The sequence below is a fragment of the Mauremys reevesii genome, linkage group 1, assembly GCF_016161935.1.
Source record: "Mauremys reevesii isolate NIE-2019 linkage group 1, ASM1616193v1, whole genome shotgun sequence".
Lineage (NCBI taxonomy): Eukaryota > Metazoa > Chordata > Testudines > Geoemydidae > Mauremys > Mauremys reevesii.
In genome coordinates this window covers 253,197,672-253,207,089 of record NC_052623.1, presented here as the reverse complement: position 1 = coordinate 253,207,089, position 9,418 = coordinate 253,197,672, and the positions used below count along the sequence as shown (strand labels likewise).

The window sequence follows — 9,418 nt, the reverse complement described above, 5'->3', positions numbered from 1 at the left end:
ACGAGGAGTCCTTGTGGCACCTTAGAGAATAATACATTTATTTGGGCATAAGCTTTCGTGGGCTATAACCCACGCATCTGATGCAGTGGGTTATAGCCCATGCAAGCTTATGCCCAAATAAATTTGTTAGGCTCTAAGGTGCCACAAGGACTCCTCGTTGTTTTTGCTGATACACGGTTACCCCTCTGAAATCTTTCTAGTCAATTATAGATTAGCAGTTTTTCTGTCTTTGGGCCCTGATGACTTCCTGCAGATTTCCTACCAGTCCCTTTAAAGAACACACATTGTGTCTCCTTCTTGGCTGTGTGGAACACTGAAGGCCATATCCACTGCACATATAAACCCCTGCATTTGCTTAGGCAGATCAGGTAACTGCACACTCAAATTTGCATTTGCAATGCATCTGATCTAGTGGCATGTACAAACACAGAAATTTTTGCATGCTACTACAGCAGTATAAAGGGCTCTTTCAAAAAATTTTCCCTCGCATGATCATTGAATGGGTGTTTTCAATAATTCATTTTAATTCATGCTTCATCTTTTTTCTTTGCAATAAGATTTGTCCATTAAATATTTTTACACAAGTATAACAGGCCAGATTGTTAACTGGTATGTGTTGGCATAGTTCCATTAACAGTGATCTTTCATTTAATTTTCAATGGAGCTATACCAGTTTTATACCACTTGAGAATTTGCCTCTGCATTTTTTTTTTTTGGTCCTGAATGCAAGCACGTGGATGCTGGCTTTGGCTGAAGAATGCCATTTGGGGTGGCTAGTCTCTTGGGCCTCAGCTTCAGGGAAGGAGCTGGAAGAGAGGCTGACCGGCCTTGAAATGTGCACTTCAAGGCTGATATTAGCAGAGCCAAAGAGAACCATTGAGCTGATATTGTACCTGGTGCCTGTTGTCCATTTAACAAATACATGGAGAAAGATTGTACACACTTTTTAAATAGCCAAATTTTGTGGTAAGTGTTCCAATGCTGAGGCAGTCTGTTCACTTAATGCAAGGCCCTGACCAGTAAGGATGGAGTCCAGAGGCTTTTGCCCACTGTTTTGTTAGGTTGCTCTTCTTCCCCGGCAAAAATGTCACCCTCTTCGTTAACATAAGAGCGGCCGTACTGGATCAGACCAAAGGTCCATCTAGCCCAGTGTTTTGTCTTCCGATAGTGGCCAATACCAGGTGCCCCAGAGGGAATGATCAAGGTAATCATCAAGTGATCCATCCCCTGTCGCCCTTTCCCAGCTTCTGGCAAACAGAGGCTAGGGACACTATCCCTGCCCATTCTGGCTAGTAGCTGCTGATGGACCTATTCTCCAGAAGCAGCTATGATTGCTGTGGTCATTTTGTGCTCTCTCCGTCATACTTATGACCCCATTACCATAGTATCTGAGTATCAAACAGTTGTGAATGTATTTATCCTCAGAACATGTCTGTGAGATAGGGAAGTGCTATTATCCCCATTTACAGACAAGGAACTAAAGAAGCAAAGAGAGACCGAGGGACTTGCCCAAGGTTACACAGGAAGTCTGTCATGGAGCAGGAACTTGAATTCAGATTTCCAAGCTCTCGCTAGAGTGCTTAACCACTGGACCATCCTTCCTTAGGACCTCAGAAGAGGCACTGACTGCAACATTCCTCCCTAAACAGCTGCTAGAAATGCAGAAACCCAGTGCATGCTGTGTCTTTCCCCAGAAGCTGAGCGCTTCACCAACCCTCATGTTTTAGCACATCAATCCAGATAACTCAAGCCATGATAATCTTTAGCTCCTTCCTTATCCCAGGTCTTTCACATAATAGCTGGTTACATTATTTACTGTGATCTGACTTGATCTTTGTTCTCCAGAAAAAACAGCTTTTCAATGTGAATTAGTTAAAAGAACAGTGTTTACTTCCTTTAACTGCACATTTAGGAACCTTTTAAAAAAAAAAAAAGTTCCCACGAAGCAATCTAGCAATCAAGAGGTGAGATGCTTTTCTTGAAAATTGTACTTTTAAAATAGTCCAGAGATACTCTGTACCTTTCTTTTCCCTTTGGAAATCCATTTTATTACAATTCTGATGGCTGTAAAATGCCAGACTCCAATAAGAACCCTCAGCCACCCAGGACCACATGAACAGCTTTCTAATAATAAAGAAAAATGTAATACTGCAACATCCTGTCTCTGTATGGTAGTCAGTGATGAGGTGTGAATACAGAATATAGCAGTTTTCTGAGCTTGCTGATCCATAAACAAGATTATTGCCTAATAGTCCTTCTGCTCTCTGCCATTATTACATGACAATATTCAACCTTAAAATTAAAAATGACCAAATTTTAAAGTTTCTTTTTCAAGTAATGTCCCTATGAGTGCTCCACTGTAGGTGTATGTGCGCCCCTGCACCTCTAATCGGAGATTTTTGGTAGCAGTGTCCGTTGAGCTTGCACATGTGCTCTCCCTCCCTCATGGTCTGCCTTGAGGCTATCTAGCACTGCGCGGGCGAACCCTGCTCACTACCTTCTCAGCCACCTTTGGCCTCAAATGGAGCGAGCAGTCCCCTCCCCCCCATCACAAGGTGATGATTTTAAGAACTTTCTGGATCTTACCAAGAGAGTGACAAATGAGCTGCAGATTCCCCTACAGGACGTGGCAGATACACATCACAAGTTGGTGGATATTCTGCAAACCTCCTCCTCATCCAGAGTTGCCCTCCCAATTAATGAGGTAATTCTAGATCCTACCAAACTCATCTGGCAGACACCAGCCGCCATCGCACCAACCAGCAACAGAGCCAAAAATAAATAAATAAAAATACTACATCCCTACCAAAGAGGCAGACTTTGATTCAACATCCGCAACCCAACTCCGTCATAGTGGATGTGGTTAACGCACAAAGCAAGCAACAAATACAGTTTTATTAATTATGGGGAAACTCAGTGTGTTTTAGAACATTTACTGGAGACACAAAAGGAACAGTTTCAGACCTCAAGAGGTCAAAACTCTCACTCAGCTCCCTTAAGATACATCTTGCAGTGAAAACTATTTTCCACTGCCAGGTAGACGGATACTTGGTGTTTGCTGACACGTAGATTCCTTAAGGGCATCGGGAATCTCTTCCCGCATGTGACACCACCCGCTCCAGCCTGGAACCTTAATCTAGTTCTCAGGGCTTTGACTAGACCTCCCATTGAGTCCATGGCAACTTGCTCTCTCTTACACCTGTCCATGAAGACAGCATTTCTAATTGCCATCATCTCAGCTAGGCACATAGGAGAAATAGCAGTCGTGGTGGCCACCCACCATTCATGTCCTTTTTAAAATTATTATTATTATTTTAAAAAAGACAAAGTAACTCTAAAGCAGGGGTGGGCAAACTATGGCCTGGGGGCCATATCTGGCCCTCCATCCTGTTTAATCTGGCCCTTGAGCTCTTGCTGGGGAGTGGGGTCTAGGGCTTGCCCTATTCCCATGCTCCAGCTAGGGAGCAGGCTTGGAGGCTGCTCGGAGCATGCGTGCCAAGGGTCCCTGAAGCAGCAGTATGTCCTCCCTCTGGCTCCTACGTTTAAGGGTAGCCGGGGGGCTCTGTGCACTGCCCCGGCCCCAAATGCCACCCCTGCAGCTCCCATTGGCTGGGAGCTGCAGGGGCAGCGCCTGCGGATGGGGCAGCATGCGCAGAGCCGCTTGGCCAAACCTCCGCATAGGAGCCAGATGGAGGACATGCCACTGCTTCCAAGAGCTGCTTGAGGTAAGCGCTGCCAAGAGTCTTCACCCCTGACCCCCTCCCATGCCCCAACTCCCTGCCCCAGCCCTGATCCCTCTCCCACACCCCAACCCCCTGCCCAGTCTGGAGCCTCCTCCCATACCCTGAACTCCTCATTTCTGGCCCAACCCCAGAGCTTGCACCCCCAGCCAGAGCCCTCACCCCCTCCTTCACCCCCAACCCCAATTTCATAAGTATTCATGGCCCACCATACAATTTCTATACCCAGATGTGGCCCTCAGGCTAAAAAGTTTGCCCACCCCACTCTAAAGCCATATCCCAAGTTTCTCCATACTTTCTCTGCACTTTCCATATGAATCAACAGATCCATCTTCCATTTTTTCCCCCCAAAGCCACATTGCGACAACAGGAAGACAATTCTGCATATGCTAGCTGTTTAGGACACTAGCATTCTACTTGGACAGGACTAAGGACTTTAGGAAATCCCCTAAACCCTTCCTTTCGTCCACCACAGAAAGATCCAAAAGCCCTGTGATATCGGCTCAAAGACTATCCAAATGAGTCTCTGATTGCATTAATCACTGTTATCAAGGGCACAATCTGCTTCCGTCCAGAGTCCATACGCACTTCACGAGGTCCATTTCTACCTCGGTCACATTCCTTAAAGATATCCCTCTCAGTAATCTGTAGCGCCTCAGCCCATACTTCCGCAGAACATTATGCCATCACTGAAGATTTGGCCCCTAACACCGTCTTTGACTCCACAGTACTCTCTGTAGTAACAATCTCCATTCTGAAGTCCTGGCCGCCAGTGGTGGGTACTGCTCGGGAGTCACAGTGGAGTCATCCATAGGGACACTACTCGAAGAAGAAGAAGAAGAGGAAGTTACTCACCTAGTGCAGCAATGAGGGTTCTTTGAGATGTGTGTCCTGATTGGAAATAATAAAGTCAAATATGAGGGGAAATTTGAGAAGGCAGAATCTAGTTCTCAGAGATGGTGTTTGGATAGAACATGATCCCTATTCCTGTGAACACTGTCATGGAATCTTTAATGACTGCAAGTGTTCAGTGCCTCCATTTGATTTTTCAAAGACTGCACCTTCGCCTGCACAGTGCCTCCTAACATCCTATTTGACCCTCATTGACTAAAATAGAGCCTGAGAAGATAGGGATGGAAAAGTCCTGCTAGATCATCTAGTCCATTTCCTCTCCAATATAGGATTGTTCCCCATGGTACATTTTCTAGGTTGTCATCAGCCGAGTTTTAAAAACAGCGACGGATGTGGCTTGGTAGCCTATATTTTCACATTGTAATGGATCTCCTTATCAGGAAGTACCGTCTCAGAGGAAAGAAAATCATGTCCTGAATCACAAGCAGCACTCACTAGAATATCTAAATGGTCCTTGGGAGTCTCTCATCCAAATATTGACTTAACTCAGCCTTGCTTAGTTTTGTGAGCTCTTACTGGATCATAGCACAAGGAAGTATGTCTGTAACTTTAGTTACAGCTTTAATGAAGTTTTTTTTTAAAGTATGTTTTTGGACAGCCTGGGCCAAATCCTTCCCTGGTGTAAAATGGCATAACTCAACTTAAGCTGATTTACACCAGGTAGGGATCTGGCTCAATTAACCGACTGCTTTGTCAGCAGTGTAATATTTCCTGTAACAGGTTTCACTTAATTGCATTTCTTTTTATATCATTACCTCCTCGTAAACCCCTTACAAATTTGAGGTGCAATTTGCAAAACTGAGGAGAGCAATTGTTGTTCCATTACCGACTAATGAAGTGTAAGTTTATGGAAAGAATTATAAATCCAAATATGATAAAACATAGTGAGAATCTCAGAATAATTGCAAAAGAAGTACCTGTGACTTGTAAAATTATAGTTAATAGATGGCAAATCTTATTGCTAATGCCTTGTTTAAAAATGTAGGGCAAGAAAACAAAATTAACTCTTAAAGGTGATCAGTGTGTTTTTCAAATCTGAGGTAGGTGTTCAGCACCATAAACCACAAAAAACTTGCCATCATCATCACCGCTCAATGTGGGGTGTCATTGGCTCCTGCTCTCATAATACCATTGTTATGTCATCAACTGTCAGGTAGTCCTGCTTAGGGCATGGAGCAGGCTTCGGGGAAGGTGGCAAGTCAGGTAAGTCCAGGGTTTTTAGTTTATTGTATTATCTCCCTCCCCACCCCCCCAAGTTACTTTAGAATAGTGCCAAAAAAGTCCAGTGATTTGGGATGACTCAGGTTTTTGGTTTTAGTTTTTATGCTCAGCCTAATGCCTGATTTTCAGAGGTTCTGAGTGCCAGCAGCTCCCATTAAAGCTGTGTGGAGTTATGGGTGCTTAGCACCTCTGAAAACCAGGCCCTGTATATCTTAAGTTGGGCACCTAAAAATTGAAGTGCCCAAAAAGAACGTTTTTTTCTGAACATTGGAGGCTAATTTTTTAATGCCCTTTGAGTATGACTAACCTTATGATCATGATCTGGCTTTAGTAGAGTTCCATAGTAACAGGGACACATCATCATGGTGCATTGCAACAGAGCAGGGATCAGAGCCTCAGCTGGTGTGAATTGTCATAGTTCCATTGAAGTCAATGCAGCTGTAAAGATCTATGCCCATGAGACGGTCACTTGCAAATTTATGGAAAAAGGAAGGATAATACTAAAGTTTTAATTATTCATGATCTGGATTCCCCCATGCTTAGTCTGATTCGGGGTATTCAGCAGATAAAGGTTGAAATGTAATTTTTTTATTTAACTTTAAATTGTTGTTTTGGTTTTTATATTATTAAACATTGATGTAAAAATTGTTTTTCAGTGCATTTGAGGTATATCCTCTTCCTCAGCTCATGCAATGAGAGTTTATGTGCATGTACAAGAGGCGATTTATACTGTCCAAATTATAATATAATATATTTGGAAAATAAGCTACAGTGGTGACTTTTAAAAGTAGTGTTTCTGTCCACATGTCAGAGCATGTCTCATTCGTGTGTGTGTGTGTGTGTGTGTGTGTGTGTGTAAATAAATACACTCTCTTGGTAAGAGAATCAAGCCAGATGTAAAAGTCATGTTAAAGCATCAGAATTTAGCAGTAAGTCTTTGTGATATTTTCTTACATACGTTATTGTAAAAGTAAATAATTCAGTGACTGGTTATGGCAATTCTCTAATATTTTTCTTGTTACCATTTCATTAAAGGCCTGACTGCATCTCATTTTAAAAGGGCGGAGCCTCTCAAGAGAAGGTTCTTTGCAGTTTGCCAGCTGGAAAAGGGTATTGTTTGAAGAATTTTTGCACCAAATAATACCACAAGAATTACAGCCTCTCCAGTATAACTTTTATGCTTTGCCTTCTGACCCAGAGCCTTTATAGAAAGCAGTGAAGACTGGAATCTAAAATATCTGCAATCCTAATTATATAGCAGTTAAAAATGTCCCCATTCAATGTATTTTAAGTTCTATCAATGGAAAGATCTAGATTTCTCTACTGAAGGAAGAGTGTAGGGCTGGATTTTGCTCTCTCACACCAGTGCAAACACAGTGTGAGACCAGAATAAGGCCTCTAACCCTCATTCCAGAATTCTAAGATTTTCCTCAACTATTTTATGTTTTCAAGTCAAGATACTTCCTTGCTTTTGTTCCCTTTCCACCTCTAATCCCCAGAGGTATTTATTTACCACAATGCCAAACCTTTCAGAGATTACAATTCTTCTTTTAATGAGGGTGCCGTAGGCTTGGCTTTGCTTATTCATGGAATGCTTTTTATCCATTGCCTCTAAGACTTGATATTGGTGTGAAAGTGATTTGCTTTGTAGGTAGATTATAGAAATTACAGGTGGAAAAGGCCTATTAGGTCATCTTCTTCCCCTCCCCCCATGGCATGAAACAGCATGGTAAAGACAGACTGGCATGAAGTCAAATAGACGCTGTGCCTGGGCCCAGCATGACTTATAAGGATCTTGCTGTTTTGCTAAATGTCTTAGAGGATTTTTACAATCTCTGGCAAAATGGTGTAGACCTCCACCATTCCTCTCAGTTCCTGTTAGAACTCTGGGAATCCTTTCCCTCCTTGTGGCTTGATATGCTGCCATTTTAGAGGTCCTGAACTGTGGCTACTGTTTTTTCAGCTAAGAGTATGTCTACACTGCAGTGAAAAACCTGTGGCTGACCTGTGCCAGCTGACTTGGGTTTGCAGGGCTCTGGTTGCAAGGCTGTTTCATTGTTGTATAGACACATGGGCAATTAAACAGCCCTGCAGCCCAAGCCCTGTTACTCAGAATCAGCTGGCACGGGCCAGCCATGGGTGTCCAATTGCAGTGTAGACAAACCCTGAGGAAGAAGAGGTGTCATTTCTCTTTAGTGTCCATCAAAGTTGGTTGTTAATAGGCTATAGCCTAGGCTGCTACTGAATGAGAAAAGGCACTTCCCTTGCTGTAGGGGCCCATATGTTGCCACTGTAGTGTTTCCAACTCCTGCCATCCAGGGAAGCAAAAGACTGGTAGGAGTAGCTGCGAAACATGAGTCTCACTTGGCAGTGCAGAGCATTAATTGCTCAGCCACTGTGCTGGACACCTTTTTAAAAAATAAAATAACTTTGGTGTTGTATAAGTTAATACCCTTAAGGGCTACAATCCAGAGGGGAGACACTATGTTTCCTTCAAGAACCTGATGCTGAGCCCCTTCAACATTCTTTGACTCAAGTGAGAACTGGAAGTGCTCAGCACCTTGCAGGATTGGGGCCCGTGAGGAGATGTGGCTTCTCAGCAACTCCCAGGCCTGTAACCATAATTTCCCGGGGGGGAGGAAGGGGGAAGGGAAGGTTGTTTCCTCTCCCTCCCTCCTTGGCAAACTTTTGTAAAAGGAACTTCTCTTTTAGAAAGGAAATTGGATCTTTAAAATGAGTTTTGAAAGGTTCTTTTTCATAACAAAAAGAGGTGATATGGTAGAACCTTGTGTGCCCGTGGCGTTAGTAGATAAGGGGCTCCATGCGTATTATGCTAGTGACTCAAGGTGGGATCCATTTTGTCCTGAATAGCGGTTACTGGTAAAATACCCTGCCAGTTCATGTGTCAGGATTCAGCCAAGCTGGAAATGCATGAGTGAATGGTTTCAGACTGTTATCTTTAGCTTTCTACTTTCCCAGTTCCATGGAAGTATTATACAATTTTCCATTATGGTAAGCAAGAGGGACAGATGGGGGCTTACGTGGGTTAAGGCAAGCTATGGATTTATGCTTCCTTATCTACTCTGAGCTCCTTCTTTCTCTCACTTACAGGCAGTTGTATGCCTCCAGACTGTTCAGATCAGAACGATCTTTCCTCAAAACATTTGTCACACTTGTAAAGAAAACTTCTTGTAAAGATAAGCATTGTGCTCTGTATCATGAATCTAAGCTATTTGTAACTTTCAAGGGCCTTCCTGTTGAATGGGTTGAAATACTGTCACTCTCTCTTCTCCCTGTCCGTAAAGTAGTGTTCCCCTAGTACTGAAGCCAGAGCTTTTCAGATGTTTTTTTTCCATTTCTAAAATCTTGATCGATTGACGCTTTTAATTGCAATGTGCCTTTTGTTGCGGGTATTTTTTAATCGATGTAACTATGTCTAAAAAGAGTAAGCATGTCCTCTTTGAATATTAGTGCCTCATTTTTACTCTTTAGCCTTGCCACTTGATTTGTCTCAAAAGTTCACCTGGATAGGATATGCTTTTTAT

The 9,418-nt window shown here is 43.0% G+C and overlaps 1 protein-coding gene across 6 annotated transcripts in view; it reads left to right on the top strand.

Annotated features, from left to right (window-relative positions):
• TMTC1 (transmembrane O-mannosyltransferase targeting cadherins 1) overlaps positions 1-9,418 on the top strand; it is a 215,859-nt gene that overhangs the window by 50,655 nt on the left and 155,786 nt on the right. The window contains exon 1 of one of the 6 annotated variants that reach the window (XM_039547627.1): positions 5,802-5,855. The exons of the other annotated variants lie outside the window; for them this stretch is intronic. The gene's annotated coding sequence lies outside the window, so the exon portion shown is untranslated. Of the gene's footprint in view, positions 1-5,801; positions 5,856-9,418 lie in introns of those variants that run through there. 6 annotated transcript variants of the gene reach the window in all.